The sequence below is a fragment of the Schistocerca serialis genome, chromosome 2, assembly GCF_023864345.2.
Source record: "Schistocerca serialis cubense isolate TAMUIC-IGC-003099 chromosome 2, iqSchSeri2.2, whole genome shotgun sequence".
Classification (NCBI taxonomy): Eukaryota; Metazoa; Arthropoda; class Insecta; order Orthoptera; family Acrididae; genus Schistocerca; species Schistocerca serialis.
Genome location: NC_064639.1, coordinates 161,197,466 through 161,214,544, shown reverse-complemented (window position 1 = coordinate 161,214,544; position 17,079 = coordinate 161,197,466).

Below are 17,079 nucleotides of genomic sequence, written 5' to 3'. Positions count from 1 at the left end.
CTGTTCATCGACATAATGAAGTGAGCTGATATGCCCATTTGTTATCTGAAAAGACGTACCTATTACATACAACGTAATTTTTATGTAATTTACGTTACTACAAAATACTTTTTGCTTACCGGTCGTGGACGCTGAATAGCCACAACCAAGTGGAAGAACAGTTTGGAACACATGTAAAATAGGCGAGCACAGTGAACGAAACGAACAGCTGGATACTGCACTAACTAGGAGCAGATGGCAGTTGGTCATGCGAAGAACGACGAGTGCGGCCGAGAGAGACCGAGACTGAGACGAGCACGCGACCGAGGCTGGAACGAGAACTGCCGAAGTGACCGACGCGACCGAAGTGAACTATGAACAGATCGCTCCTCGTTCCCGGGAACTGTTAGTAGACCGCCGCGACAGAAGTGAACTATGAACAGATCGTTCCTCGTTCCCGGGAACTATAAGTAGACCGCCGGGACCGAAGTGTGCCTTCTTGCATAGACAAATGTCCAATCCAAAATCAAAGAGCGGCACTCGATCGACCGATCGCGAGCGCATTGCCAGAAAACTTGAATGTCTGTCACAGTGCTGATGATTCCACAGGTAATTTTTTTTTTACAAAAGAATTACTATGGGGTTCGATTGTGCTCGTGCCGGTCGTAATAGCAAGGTAGAAGTTTCATTGTAGATATTGCCCTAGCATAAGCTCTGGGATCCTGAAAATTATACATGGTGGCAGCCAGTCAAGGAATACACTACTGGCCATTAATATTGCTACACCAAGAAGAAATGCAGATGATAAACGGGTATTCATTAGACAAATATATTATACTAGAACTGACATGTGATTACATTTTCACAAAATTTGGGTGCATAGATCTTGAAAAATCAGTACCCAGAACAACCACCTCTGGCCGTAATAACGGCCTTGATACGCCTGGGCATTGAGTCAAACAGAGCCTGGATGGCGTGTACAGGTACAGCTGCCCAGGCACCTTCAACACGATACCACACTTCATCAAGAATAGTGACTGGCGTATTGTGACGAGCCAGTTGCTCGGCCACCATTGAACAGACGTTTTCAATTGGTGAGAGATCTGGAGAATGTGCTGGCCAGGGCAGCAGTCGAACATTTTCTGTATCCAGAAAGGCTCGTACAGGACCTGCAACATGCGGCCGTGCATTATCCTGCTGAAATGTAGGGTTTCGCAGGGATCGAATGAAGGGTAGAGCCACGGGTCGTAACACTTCTGAAATGTAATGTCCACTGTTCAAAGTGCCGTGAATGCGAACAAGAGGTGACCGAGACGTGTAACCAATGGCACCCCATACCATCACTCCGGGTGATACGCCAGTATGGCGATGACGAATACACGCTTCCAATGTGCGTTCACCGCGATGTCGCCAAACACAGATGCGACCATCACGATGCTGTAAACAGAACCTGGATTCATCCGAAAAAATGACGTTTTGCCATTCGTGCACCCAGGTTCGTCGTCGAGTACACCATCACAGGCGCTCCTGTCAGTAATGCAGCGTCAAGGGTAACTGCAGCCAAGGTCTCCAAGCTGATAGTCCATGCTGCTGCAAAAGTCGTCGAACTGTTCGTGCAGATGGTTATTGTCTTGCAAACGTCCCCATCAGGGATCGAGACGTGGCTGCACGATCCGTTACAGCCATGCGGATAAGATGCCTGTCATCTCGACTACTAGTGATACGAGGCCGTTGGGACCCAGCACGGCGTTCCGTATTACCTTCCTGAACCCACCGATTCCATATCCTGCTCACAGTCATTGGATCTCGACCAATGCGAGCAGCAGTGTCGTGATACGATAAACGGCAATCGCGATAGGCTACAATCGGACCTTTACCAAAGTCGGATACACGGTTGTTGGTGAATTTTATTGACACTGTCAATTACTTAACCAGCCGACGTCCCCTGTTCACGTTGGACCAACAGAGACTGAAAAGCTGGACTCGTCTATGCAGAGGGAATCGCACGTGAACTGCATGTGGCGAACTTGGTCGGAGCGACCGGCTCCATGCTGATCCCCGTCTCATGCATGCCGGGAGGGCGATCTCCCAGGAATTCGCTGTAGAATCTAATAAGAGACGACTGGAGGGGAAATGTTTTGCGAAACGGTTGCGACGGCTGCGGGCAACAAGCGGAACTCTCCCGGAATAAACGATGATGCGTGCCGCTTACCTCGCGGAAATAAAAGGCCTTCCCCTTTCTTCGCGTCCGTTACATACCCCGGTTCTGTAGCTGATTCGCTAACCCGAGCCCACTGCACAATACACAGGAGCAATAACAACACTAGAACACACTAGTTAGCATATTTTAACTGTGAAACGAGACGTCATCAACAGGGCAGAATATATTTAGTAGGTAGTTCGGAAAGTGAAAGTGAGATTGTAACTTCTGCTGTCGATTTGTAGTGACGAGATGGTGTGGTTCCAATTATTTGCGATGTTCCAGTATAATAAAAACCTAATAGAAATTTATAAAACTAATTCACCTTATGGCGTAGAATATTGGTGACTAAATAAGAGAAGCTCACCGAGAGTAACTCTAAATTATACTTGCACGTTCGATATTTATATATCGAAGACTAAACATTGAATAAATAAGTAATTATATAAACATAAATGAGAGTATAACGGAAATAATATAATAAAAGCAGTTACAGAAATTTGTTGTAAGATTACAGGAAAACCATATGCTGAATGATCTCTGATGTACCCATTTAACCACCGCTGCTTTAGGAGAAAAGAATGTTAGTATCTTGAGGCAGAGAAGTTTGAAGGTTCACAATCTGAAAGAATAGGTACACTGGAGGACTGAACTCTGAAAAGAGGCAAGCGTATGTCTTTCTCTACATCTGCAACTACTGGTACACCTGTAGTTCACATCTTATTTTGTTTAGCGTAGAGCATTCCCTGTGGTGCGTGGTTCTTTCTCGTGTGTTATACGGGAGGAAGCAATATGATGATTGATTAGTGTTAGAAATTCAAGAGCTACGCTCCATATCCCATACAATAATTCTTTTGTATCGCTTGGTACTGGAGTTAGCCGCGTATGTATCGAAACAAACATATATTTTCTCACTTTTATGCAGACGTAATACCGATGAAATGGATACACAACGGAAATAATATAGGGAAGTGTTATTCACCCCAGATGTAGGTGCCATGCAAAGAGCTCCTTCGATTTCTGCTTGAGAACTGCTAACCATTATCATGTAGGGTTGACAATAATGATCCACGGAAGAACTGCACTTTTCATCTCTGGACCATCTGATAACCTCGAGAGCGGCGTACATTACCTGATCTGTATGTTTTACGTTTCTTTCCCTAGTTGCTATAATGTTAGATACAATCTTCATAAAAGCGCAGGGGCCTCTGGATGCACTTAAAAACTTTGATATGTCTTGTCCACAGTTTTATTATTCCAATACGCATTTCGACTTGCGTCATTTTCAAAGGGGAATACTTAATGTAAATGGTATGAGTTAGAAAAAACTTGTCCAAATGAGTATATGGAACCTATTCAGTGTTCGGTGATGATAGACAAGTTGTCATTTAACATCGACTAGGCACCAAATGGTCTAGGGGAAGAGGGTTACCCGCCCACTGTAATAAAAAAAAAAACAGTGAATGGAATGGGTAAACAGTGAACTTCAAAGAATGTTATGGGACGTCCGCCCCGAACAAATGAAACGAAAAATAGCGAACAAAATGAGATCAACCAAAAATAAGGAGGGGGGGGGGGGGGGGGTAGAATCTTAGATTGGTGATCAAAACGTCTTTGGCCCCGGGTTCGAATACCGCCACTACTTGACCACAACATTTCTCTGAAATGGCCAAGAAATTTGGATTGTAATAAACGGCCTTGTGTAAGAGGGCGGAGGAGTGGACATACGTTCAGGGCATCCTCTTGTCGTTGGGATGGTAACAGCCCCTAAAGGCGGAAAAATAGTGGTGATCAACGGCAAGAGGATGCAGAAGGCAATGGAAACCATTGCGTTAAAGGTACGTAGCGGGTATCAACAGGACGTGCGGCCGGTAATTAAGAAATGTCATGATGATCTCTCCATTGGCCAATGATTCCCGAATAGTCAGCCATTCGGATCTTCGGGAGTGGACTGCCAAGGGGGAGGTGACCATGAGAAAAAGATTGAATAATCAACGAACGGATAATGTTCTGCGAGACGGGGCGTGAAGTGCCAGAAGCTTGAACGTGTTAGAGAAACTAGAAAATCTGAAATGGGTAATGCAAAGGATCAATCTACACATAGTAGGGTTCAGTGGAGGGAAATGGAGAGCAGACATGGATTTCTGGCCACGTAAGTATAGGGTAATATCTACAGCAGCAGAAAATGTTATAACAGGAGTAGGATTGTTTATGAATAGGAAGGTAGGGTAGAGAGTTCAGTGATAGGGTGGTTGTTATCAGAATCGACAGCAAACCAACACCGACAACAATAGTTCAGGTACACATACCGACGTCGCAAGTTGAAGATGAAGCGATAGAGAAAGTTATGACGATATTGAAAGGGTAATATAGTACGTAAAGGGAGATGAAAATCTGATAGTCATGAGGCACTGGATGCAGGTATAGGTAGAGTAGAAGAATGGGTTACGGGAGAATATGGGCTTTGGACAAGGAATGAGAAAGGAGAAAGACTAATTGAGTTCTGTGATAAATTTCAGCTGGTAATAGCGAATACTCTGTTTAAGAATCACAAGAGGTGGAGGTTTACTTGGAAAAGACTGGACGATAGGAGAAGATTTCAGCTACATGACTTCACGGTCAGACAGGGAGGGATTCCAAAACCAGATACTGGATTGTAAGGCGTACCCAGGAGGAGATACAGACTCAGGTCACAATGTAGCAGTGATGAAGAGTAGGCTGAAGTTCAAGACATTAGTCAGGAAGAATCAATACGCAATGAAGTGAGATGCGGAAGTAATAAGGAATGATTAGACACACTTGAAGCTCTCTAAGGCTATAGATACAGCAATAAAGAATACCTCAGTAGGCAGTACAGTTGAAGAGGAATGGACATCTCTAAAAAAGGCCATCACATTTGTTGTAAAGAGAAACGTCAGTACAAACAAGGTAACTGCGAAGAAACCATGCCTAACAGAAGAAATACCCCATTTGATCGATGAAAGATGAAAGTACAGTAATGTTCAGGGAAACTGAGAAACCCAGAGATTCAAGTCACTTAGGAATGAACTAAACAGTAAACTCAGGGAAACTAAGAGGTAATGGCTGCATTAAAAATGTGAAGGAATCGAAAAGATTGCCAGAACGACTGACCCACCATATAGAAAATTCAAAACAATCTTCTAATAAATTAAAAGTAAGGCTGGTAAACTTAAGCATGCAATGGGAATTCCACCGTTAAAGGCAAAGAAGAGAGCGGGTAGGTGGAAACTGTACACTGAAGGCCTCTGTAACGGGGAAGACTTTTGTGTAGAAGAAGAAACACGAGTCGATGCAGACGAGATAGAAGATCTAGTACTAGATTAAGAATTTAGAAGGAGTTAGGAAGACTTAAGAGTGAATAAGGCAGAAATAATAGCCAATATTTTTAGAATTATTGGCCACGTGGCAACAAAATGACAATTCGTGTCGGTGTGTAAAATGTTTTAGTTTGGGAATACACCATCTGACTTTCGAAAAAACATCATTCACACAATTCCGAAGATTCCAAACGCCGACAAATGCGAGAATTATCGCACCATCAGTTTAACAGCTCATGCATCCAAATTCCTGATAAGAAAAATGTACACAACAATGGAAAAGAAAACTGAATTTGGCTTTAGGAAAGGAAAAAACTCCAGAGAGACAGTTCTAACACTGGTTGATAATGGAATCAAGACTAAAGAAAAATCGACACGTTCATAGTGTTTGTTGGGATAGAGAAAGAATTCGACAATGTAAAGTGGTGCAAGATTTTCAAAATTCTGGGAAAAAGAGGGGGTAAGCTATAGGGAAAGACGTGAAATATACACACATCAAAAAATGTTTTGCGTCACCTCGGTTACAAGAGTTCCGGAACCTGTACACAAAATTGGAATAGAATCAACATAAACATAATTTCCGCGCTTTTTTATTGGAAAACCACACATTGCATGTCGTACCACCATACAGCAAGAACTTCAGACATGGTGGTCCAGATTGCTGTACACACCGATACCTCTAATATCCTGTAGCACATCCTCTTGCATTGGTGTAAGCCTTTTTTCGTCGTGGCATACTATCTACAAGTTCATCAAGGCACTGTTGGTCCAGAGTCACCCACGCCTCAACGGCGATTCGGCGTTGTTCCCTCAGAGTGGTTGGTGGGTCACGTCGTCCATAAACAGCCCTTTTCCATCTATCCCAGGCATGTGCGATAGGGTTCATGTCTGGACAACATGCTGGCAACTCTAGTAGAGCGATGTCGTTATCCTGAAGGAAATCATTCACTAGGTATATACGATGGGGGGCGCGAATTGTCGTCCATGAAGACGAATTCCTCACCAATATGCTGCCGATATTGTTGCACTATCGGTCGGAGGATGGCATTCACATATCGTACAGCCGTTACGGCATCTTACATGACACCAGCGGCGTACGTCAGCTCCACATTAAACCACCGCAAAACAGCAGGGAAACTCCGCCTTGTTGCACTCGCTGGACAGTGTGTCTAAGGCTTTGAGCCTGACCAGGTTGCCTCCAAACACGTCTCCGACGATTGTCTGGTTGAAGGCTTATGCGACACTCATCGGAGAAGACAACGTGATACCAATCCTGAGCGGTCCATTCGGCCTGTTGTTGGGCCCATCTGTACCGCGCTGCATGGTGGTCGTAGTTGAAAGATGGACATCATCAGCGACGTCGGGAGTGAACTTGCGCATCATGCAGCCTATTGCGCACAGATTGAGTCGTAACACGTCGTCCTGTGGCTGCACGAAAAGCAATATTCAACATGGTGGCGTTGCTGACAGGTTTCCTCCGAGCCATAATCCGTACGTAGCGGTCATCCACTGCAGTAGTTGCCCTTGGGCGGCCTGAGCGACGCATTTCATTGACAGTCCCTGTCACTTTGTCTCGCTTTTGTTCACTCCGAGACACCTGGACGATTCACTTGTTGAGAGCCCTTCCTGGCACAAAGTAACAATGCGGACGCGATAGAATCGCGGTATTGATCGTCTAGGCATGGTTGAACTACAGACAACACGAGCCGTGTACCTCCTTCCTGGTGGAATGACTGGAACTGATCGGCTGTTGGACGCCCTACGTCTAATGGGCGCTGCTCATGCATAGTTGTTTACATCTTTGGGCGGGTTTAGTGACTTCTCTGAACAGTCAAAGGGACTTTGTCTGTGATACAATATCCACAGTTTACGTCTATATTCAGCAGTTCTGGGAACCGGAGTTATACAAAACTTTTTTTGGTGTGTGTACAGTATGAACAAGAGCCAAGTGAGGACAATAAGAGTAGCAGATCAACAACGAAGTGCTTATATTAAAAAGGGTGTAAGGCAGGGATGTAGTCGTTCGTCGTGATAGGACATCGATGATAAGTTTCGCTGATCATATTCCTACCCTCAGGGAAAGAGAAGAAGTAGTACAGGATTTTCTGAATGGAATGGACAGTCTAAAGAGTAGAGAACATGGACTGAGAGGAAATCGAAGAAAGGCGAAACTAATGAGAAGCAGCAGAAATGAGAAGAGCGAGAAACTTAATATCAGGATTAGTGATTACGAAGTAGATGAAGTTAAGTACTTCTGCTACCTAGGCAATAAAATAAACCGTGACGGACGGAGGAAGGGCTTAAAAAGCAGTCTAGGACTAGTGAAAAGGGCGTTCGTGGCCAAGAGAAGTCTACTAGTATGAAACACAGGTTTTCATTTGAGGAAGAAATTTCTGAGAATGTACGTATGTAGCATCGTATGGTAGTGAAACATGGATTGTGGGACAACCGTAACAGAATAGAGGCATTTGAGATGTGGTGCTACACAAGTAAGTTGAAACTTAGGTGGGCTTATAAGTAATGAGAAAATTCTTTGAAGAAACGCCGACAAAAGAATATGTGGAAACCCAGACAAGATGGGACTAGATGGGGCGACATCTGTTAAGAGATTATGGAATAACTTTCATGATACTAGAGGGATTCTAGCTTTGCGAACACCTGATTAGAAATGGACATGAACCATCCAACATGGAACAAGACATTAAAATTATTAGAATGATCGATCACAACAAAATACTTCAGAGATTACAAAAAAACTTTCACACACAAAGAGCCCTTGGAGTGAAAAAGAAAATAATTAATGACCAATCACTGATCATGTTAGGCACTAAAGCAATATCCAACAGAAAAATTCACACATAACTAAACACACAAAACAATTGAAAATTGGCAAACCACACACATAACACAAGCAAAATGTGAAAGGTAAACACACAGCGAAAGTTGGCAACACTAGACATTGTAAACACACACATATGATCATAAAATGAAAAGTACAAAAGATGTGTTGTAATAAATGTGGACGAAAAAACGCCGAAAATCGGCCAGCTAGAGAATGGGGACCAAATGAACACTTCTGCAGGACCGGAGATATCGGCTAACAGCACTGGAAATGGTAATTAACACCAAACGACTATTTAACCTCACGAAATTTGTGCCACAAAAGTTGTTTCTAATCCGTAAAACGAGAGAAGAAAATGAAAAACCTACCTCCACGAACCCATGAGTACTAGAGGGAGCTGTAGAGGGTAAAAACTGTGGAAGGAAACAGAGACTGGAATACATCCAGCGAATAGTTGATGAAACAGGTTGTAAGTGCTACTCTGAGGTGGAATGGATGGCGCAGGAGAGCAATTCGTGGCGGGCCGCATCAGACCAGTCAAAAGATAGATGACTCAAGAAAAAAAAGTGTTCCCACTAGACAAAGGCGTTCACAACCATGTAGAGGAATGAACGAGCGCAAGCTTCCTCTGGATAACTCTCAGCGTACAAGGCTACTGCGGCCTCAACATTTCTCCTCCATCCTACATTATGAGAAAAAAAAGGTGAACATGAGTATGGGTTTTGTCATAGATCCGTAACTTCAGCGTAGAGTTCTAAGACGCGCTTTTTACACGCTGATCACACTTTTTATTTACTTACCGCAAATGAATTAGTTCTTTTTGTACTCATTATTTTGCGTGTAACTCAATGTAAACGTACACTCTATTGCGGCGATGATACACACACAACACACATAATAGTGAGAGATCCATATCAATGTCTAAGGCAGTGCACAAACTTGCTTTACTATGGAGCTACACTATTGTCACACCACGAATCCGCCATTCTCTGCCAGTACTCATGTGCAAATTTTGCATACAGTGTTGTACACCAATTAGCTATGGGGATTACTTAAAAAAATAAAAAACTGGTTGAAAACCAAACAGTTGCTTTCATTTTCTATTGATTTTAAAGAGTGTTCAGTGGTCGGGGATTAGAGCTGTTTCTTCTGAAGGCCTTCTAGTGTCCTAAGCCCAGAGCAACCTGTCCCAGTAACTGAAAACATGTTAATAATCATTTAAGATTACTAAACATGTATCACCTAAAATGTCAATGCCAAGGATATTAAGTTATTTTTTAGGAGTTAAGGAGGGGAGTTATTTCTCTTCTTTTTAAATCACTTACGTGGAAAACGAAGTTCATTCTCGGAATGGAGAAGGCTGGGGAGAGAAATAGGTCGCGTCATATCAACAGAATCACTGTAGTAATTAAACAAATTTGGACAGCTGTGGAAAAGCTAAATCTATATTGTGGGCTGGAGACTGAACATCGCTCTTCCCGAACGAGAGTCCAATGTAACTACCTCTTAAGATAATTAAAAACTAAACTTAACTCCGTACGAACAAGCCTCGGAAAACCTAACGGTAGTGACCGAGCGCCGTGTCATCCTCAGCCTGTAGGCGTCCCTGGACGAGGGTATGGAGCAGTATGTGGTCAGCACACCGCTCTACCGGCCGTTTTGTCAGTTTATGAGACCGGAGCCGCTGCTTCTCAATCAAGTAGCTCCTCAGTTTGCCTCACAAGGGCTCAGTGAACACCGCTAGCCAACAGTGCTCGGCAGCCCAGATTGTCATCCATCCACGTGCCTAGCGAAGCCCGACAGCGCTTCGGTGATGTGACGGGAACCGTTGTTACCACTGCGGGAAGGCCGTTGGAGGTCTCAAGGTAACTGGGTAACCTGGGTGGCAATCTGAGCAGTTCTCTTAGGTTGTTCGCAGATGATGCTGTAATTTACCGTCTAGTAAGGTCATCCGAAGACCAGTATCAGTTGCAAAGCGATTTAGAAAAGATTGCTGTGTGGTGTGGCAGGTGGCAGTTGACGCTAAATAACGAAAAGTCTGAGGTGATCCAAAAGAAATCCGTTGGAATTCGATTACTCGATAAATAGTTGAATTGACAGCCTTGAGAATTGTACTAAGTACCTGGGTGTAAAAATTACGAACAACTTCAGTTCGGAGGACCACATAGATAATATTGTGGGGAAGGCGAGCCAAAGGTTCCGTTTCATTGGCAGGACACTCAGAATATGCAACAAGTCCACTAAAGAGACAGCTTACACTACACTCGTTCGTCCTCTGTTAGAATATTGCTGCGCGGTGTGGGATCCATACCAGGTGGGATTGACGGAGGACATCGGAAGGGTGCAAAAAAGGGCAGCTCGTTTTGTATTATCACGTAATAGGGGAGAGAGTGTGGCAGATATAATAAGCGAGTTGGGATGGAAGTCATTAAAGCAAAGACGTTTTTCGTCGCGTCGAGATCTATTTACGAAATTTCAGTCACCAACTTTCTCTTCCGAATGCGAAAATGTCTTGTTGAGCCCAACCTACATAGGTAGGAATGATCATCAAATAAAATAAGAGAAATATGAGCTCGAACAAAAAGGTTTAGGTGTTCGTTTTTCCCGCGCGCTGTTCGGGAGTGGAATGGTAGGGAGACAGTATGATTGCGGTTCGATGAACCCTCTGCCAAGCACTTAAATGTGAATTGCAGAGTAATCATGTAGGTGTAGATGTAGATGTAGATGGGTGACCTATTTATCAGGAAGTCACCTGGAATTTGAAAACACTGGAAAAACCGTAGTGGAGCCCGAAGCACCTAAAGAATGTCATTTGAACGTTGTACCCGAGTGAACTGTCATTTTCAGACCACACATTTAGCCCTCTGAGGCCTTCCGTAGACGAAGCAGTTGTACGCAGAGCTGCCATGTGGCTAAAACATTGTTACGAACTGTGGGAGTTTTTAACCTTTACCTGTGCTTAATGCTATGACGGGCAGCTGACTGACAACAGGAAAAAAAAGGAATTTAATCCCTGCAAGTTATTTGAGAAAGCTGACTCCTGACAAGAAAAACAGGAATTTAATACCTGCAAGTTATTTGAGAACGCAATCAGTAACCGAGCTCGACAGCCACATTTCTAAGCCTGTCTGAACGGGTCCTTTTACGGAGGAGAAGGTTAATTCCAGATTGATTTATCGAGAGCATTATAAGAAAGTTTCACTCATGAAACAGGACACTTATAAAAAAAATCTTTTCTCTCTATTCTTTGAGTACTGAGTGCCTGTCTCCAGTCCTTCTTAGAACTGATTCATGGAGGAAGGAGAAGAGATTAAAAAAAGAGCGACGTACTTCGTTAAGGGGTTATTTAGTCAGCTTAAATGTGTTCAGAGAAACGTTGAACAGTCAGCAGAAGGAGACGGTGACACAAAGGCGCCGCGCATCGAGGGACACTTGTATTCATTTTCCGAGAACCCATGTTACAATTGACTGAAGAAAGATTTTACACTTTCACTTTACATCTTACGTAACGTCCACGATAATTAGCAAAAATTTGGTCGTATACAGGGCAGTAGCAACAACCTCCCTTCGAGTGCACAGTGACTTACCTAAGACAGGCATAAATTTATTATATTTCAAGATGGACTATTTATTCTACCTGTTTAGTCCACCCAGCTGTTTGTTGTTGTGTCCTTTGTATTTTTCCCCCGACTTCGACGCAACTACAGCTGCGTCGATATGTTCTGTGCGTCTGTGTTGATGCGATTACCACCACTACACCCAGATAATGTAGACTAGAATCCTCGCTGTTGTAAATGCAGCACTGTAGACTTCACCTAGACAGTCAGATCTAGCATCTCTACTCCAGAGTGGTCGCCGTACATTACCTGCCGACGCACCGTTCATTACAGAGAGTACAGGAGTATTTACCTCTGTTTTTCAGAGTGAACGGAAGTCCTAAGTGCGAATGACGAAAGTGAAACATGTTCATGATATCTCTTTCTGTCTCCTCATAAATGACAGCAAATACTTTCGACAGTTGCGAAGTATAGTGTTCTGTGATGTGCGATTGAAAAATTTTTAAAGTAATTGATACAATAAATATGATTAACAAATTTGAGCATTTAGGCTACAATAATAAAGCAAAATTGGTCGATGTTTTTACTACGAATTGATCACAGGATTTGTTACAATGAATGTGTACGATATGATTTAACGGAAGAGCTACTCGTTGGCTGAACAAGCACTATAACCTCAGTTATTACGTTATAGCTCTCTGAGGGAGTTAATGGTGAGATGGAAACGCAGAGAGATGGAGGGATACACAGTCGGGTCAAAGGCTTGTTAACCTCTTATGGGCGGGCAATAAACAGTGTTTCGAAACTCCCCGGAGCATAATGTGATACTCCTCTCCATCAACTAACTGTGTAGCAATTGAATTGCATCTATTCGCTAACCCCCTCCATCTCCTTCCCTTCGCGCGTGTGAATGTTTAGTGAAGCAGACAAACATCTGCATTATAAAGTGTTGCGCAATTACATGCGTCCAGGTGCGTCACGGTATTCGGTTTATTTGCTTTCTGTGTGAAAGAACAACGTATGCACGGCCAGCAAGGAGTTGCTAATATTGCTGCATGGCGGCTGGCAGTCTAATCGTGTTACGTGATATTCGTTTTTATTCATGAAATGAGTTAGAAGGGTAGTTTTGCGAACGTAAATCTATTTTGATTGTAGTCTGGCTTCTGTGATATATGCTTCTCTGTCAGCGTGGTCAAATTTTGAAATATAAGTACAAAATTTGATATTTTAAATGTACAACACAAGCAGAACCAATACGTTTTCCATAAAACGTGGGGGGAGGGGTTAGAGTAGTTAATATCCACCGTCGAAAAATTTTAAAAAAATTTTTGGTTGATAGCTGTTGAATTGTATGAACAACATATTTTTAAGGAGGTACTGAGGTGCACGTAGCCTCCAGCACCTAAAAACACCTTTTATCACACTCTTAGCAAAATCAAAGCACTTTCAATAACGTGTATTACTTTGTGACCGCCACAAATAAATCAGAAATCCAGATATGGTTAATTATTGTAGGCTTTCACTCGCAACACACATTCTAAAGAAATACTAATGTGTAAATAAGGCCCTGAACGTTGAAAAAATGAATAAGAGTTTCATTGGGCAAAGTGGCATCTACTACTGAAACATAAATTTGTGGGTTATGTTTTACTGAAAAATTTAAAACAAAAACATACGGAATCCGGTAGAAGAATTCGTTAAAAACAAATATATTTTCAGAATTTTAAAATGTGAAGTAACTGACTAGATTACTATATTTTCAAAAGGTGGACATGAAGAAACCCTATCTCCACCCAACCCCTTTCCCCCCCCTCCCTCCCTCGACCTACCCCCCCCCCCCTCTTCCCCATCCCCGTCACGGTACTGCGAGGATAATGCAGTTACAAAGGCGTGAATAGAAGAAAATGCAGAAAGTATGAAGACAATTTCTTGAATTTCGGTTTGACATTTACTACTATTGGAGAAGAAGAATGACAGCAACGTGTTATTTGTTGCAAAGTCCTAGCTACTGGTAGCATCCTTCCTAATAAAATGAAACGACTTTCTGAGTCAAATTTATGATCTGGTTAACAAGCCAGGAGGATACTTCACGCAGGTTAAAACATATCACAGAACTAACTGTGATTCGTACGAAAGGTCTTCTTTCATCTTACAAAGTTGCCTAACATGTAACCCAGGACAAAAAGTCTTACACCACTGCGAAAGACGTTATTTTATCAGATGCTCGGGACATGGTACCAATTGTGAAAAGTGAGTCAGGTGCCAAATGTCTGGCAAGTTTACCTTCACCAGACAACACTATTACTCGCCAAATACATTATATGGCTGACAACTGCATTGATCAGTTGGTTTGAAAAACTCAAAGGTAATGGTGACTTAGCTTTTCAGTCTGATGAAGCTACAAAGAAAGATAGTGCCGTGCATTTGATTTGCTATGTGCGGTTTAAACAAATAATTTTATTAAGGTCTTCTTCTGCAGGAAGATTAGTTCTTGTAGTAAAAGCAACATATGACTTTGATATTCGTAACTCTTTTATGGAAGACAACAAAATAATTTGAAAAATTTTGTGGGCGTGTGTACAGATGAAGGTGGTAGTATGGCTGGCTGTTTCGCAGGATTGCGAACTCTGACCCGTCAAGGAACTCCTCATGCTAATCGGATGCAGTGTTTTATTCACCGAAAAGCACTTGCATCAAAACGCGTGAACCCTGGTGCTTCATGATGTGTTATAATTAGTGGACTAACTGGTAAACGTCATCAAATGTCGACATGTTATCAACAAAAGAGCGTTGAGTATATAGTATAGTGTGTGAAATCTTATGGGACTTAACTGCTAAGGTCATCAGTCCCTAAGCTTACACAGTACTTGTCCTAAATTATCCTAAGGACAAACACACACACACCCATGCACGAGGGAGGACTCGAACCTCCGCCGGGACCAGCCGCACAGCTCATGACTGCAGGGCCTGAGACCGCTCGGCTAATCCCGCGCGGCAAAGAGCGTTGACGTTGGGACTGAGCGCATTTCCCCTATTTTGTTACAACAACTCTCATTTGTTTTTAAGTAACAACGAATTGAAAGACGTATATGAACTCAGAACCGAACTTTAATCTTACCTTCGGTACCACACAATACGTACCATACTGCAGTGCCTGTCTGCTCCGACTACAGCCGGCATTAAATACATGAAATGTACTCCCAGTTGTGAATATGAACAACCATCAGCCGTATAATGGAGTAACGACAACGAAAATCTGTGCTGGACCGATACTCGAACTCGCGGTTTCCTTACCATTTGCCTATCCGAGCGCGACTCTCAGCCACAAGTAAACTTCCATATTTTGTCATCCCGTGTCTACAACTTCGTACATCCGTTATGTATATTCCTGTACACAGAACACATTACTTGAAAATCGCTTGCCCGATGTCGGCGGATAAATACGATATTGTAATGCCTGTGTTATTCAGAATTAAGATGCGTTGCGCGAATATTCATAATGGATGTGTAGACAAACTGTAAGTCAACTGCTCGCGATAAGCACGAAATCCGGGTTCGAGTCCCGGCCTTCCATTATACAACTGATGGTTGTCCACATTCGCAACTGTGAATGCATTTCATGTTATTCTTACATTGCTCGCACATAATGACTATTTTAAAGCTGATGTACTTTTATGAGATATTTCAAAATTTCGTTGAACATATCCCTTCAAGGTAATGAGACACATGTTACTCAACCGTTAGTGGATTGATTTATATACACTTTCGATTAATGTTGCACACAATTACAAGTTCAAATAATACGAAATTCTCTTTTCTTTCACGGATTACATACCGCTGTAACTTTGATATGCTTTGCATATCACAAAAGTTTATATTGCCTTACCTTGTCTGCTTTTCCTCTAGATCCCAATTTAGTTCGCAACTATTAAGTATTGGAAGATTCAGACTACAGCTCCAATTCCAGAAAACTATTTTATTTTTCATTCATTATCGTTTTCAGTTAAACATCGCAATCATCAATCAGGTGTTGCAACAGCAATCATAACACGTTTACCAGGCTGTAGAGCTTTTTTCACGGCAAATCCATTTGCAGGATTCTTAGTAGCCAAATTTATTGTTTGAATTTTGACCTTGTACTCTAATCTAGTTATTCTGCACCTACTGTATTCATTGTTTACGTTTGCTGTGGAAGCCTAGGCATGGTCCAACTAACGTTGGTCTCTGTTTTAAAGTTGAGTAAAATTCTTGCACATTCCATAATTTTCAGTGTTTCAATTTTGGGTGCATTGGCTGACAATGTGAAGGAGAAGAAGCACCACCGAAATGAAACGTGTAACAGCCTTGAACCGCTTTGTGTCCGCTGGCCGGAGTGGCTGAGCGGTTCTAGGCACTACAGTCTGGAACCGCGCGACCGCTACGGTCGCAGGTTCGAATCCTGCCTCGGGCATGGATGTGTGTGATGTCCTTAGGTTAGTTAGGTTTAAGTAGTTCTGAGTTCTAGGGGACTGATGACCTTAGAAGTTAAGTCCCATAGTGCTCAGAGCCATTTGAACGTCTTTGTGTCCTCCACCAGCTGCAGTAAATACCAAAAGCGATACAAAGATGTTGACTTGGTAGAATATACATGGCAACAGATTAAAATAGCACTACCGCTCGTTGGAGAACTGTAGAAAATTTTGGTTACCTATTTCTTCAGGTAGCTAGGTTTAGCGGAGCATTCCGTACAACACTAGCAAGTGTTCCGATACGAATCTCGTTTAGAAGCTACACTATATTCCATAGGCTTTCTTAAATCTGTGACCTTCTTCTGCTTCACTGTTCACAGAAAGACTTTGGGTGTGGTTATAAAGAAACTGAATATACGTCTTTAAAATGTTTTTCACCGATTCGACAGATTTTTTTTTTTTTCCAAGATTACCTGTAAACATAATGGGTAGCACAACTGATGTGCATTTCCTGCTGAATGACTCGCCGTTGGATATGATAAACACAATATTCTCCATCGTTATACAGAAATGATTTCGGACCAAAACGTGAATTACCATAAAAGTTGTCTTTTTTGCCTCTTTTCCGAAGTCGCAGTTATACAAATAATATCGGTTATTGTCTGTAATTTTGCAATATTAGATCAAAATATTACGCCACATTGTTTAAAATAGC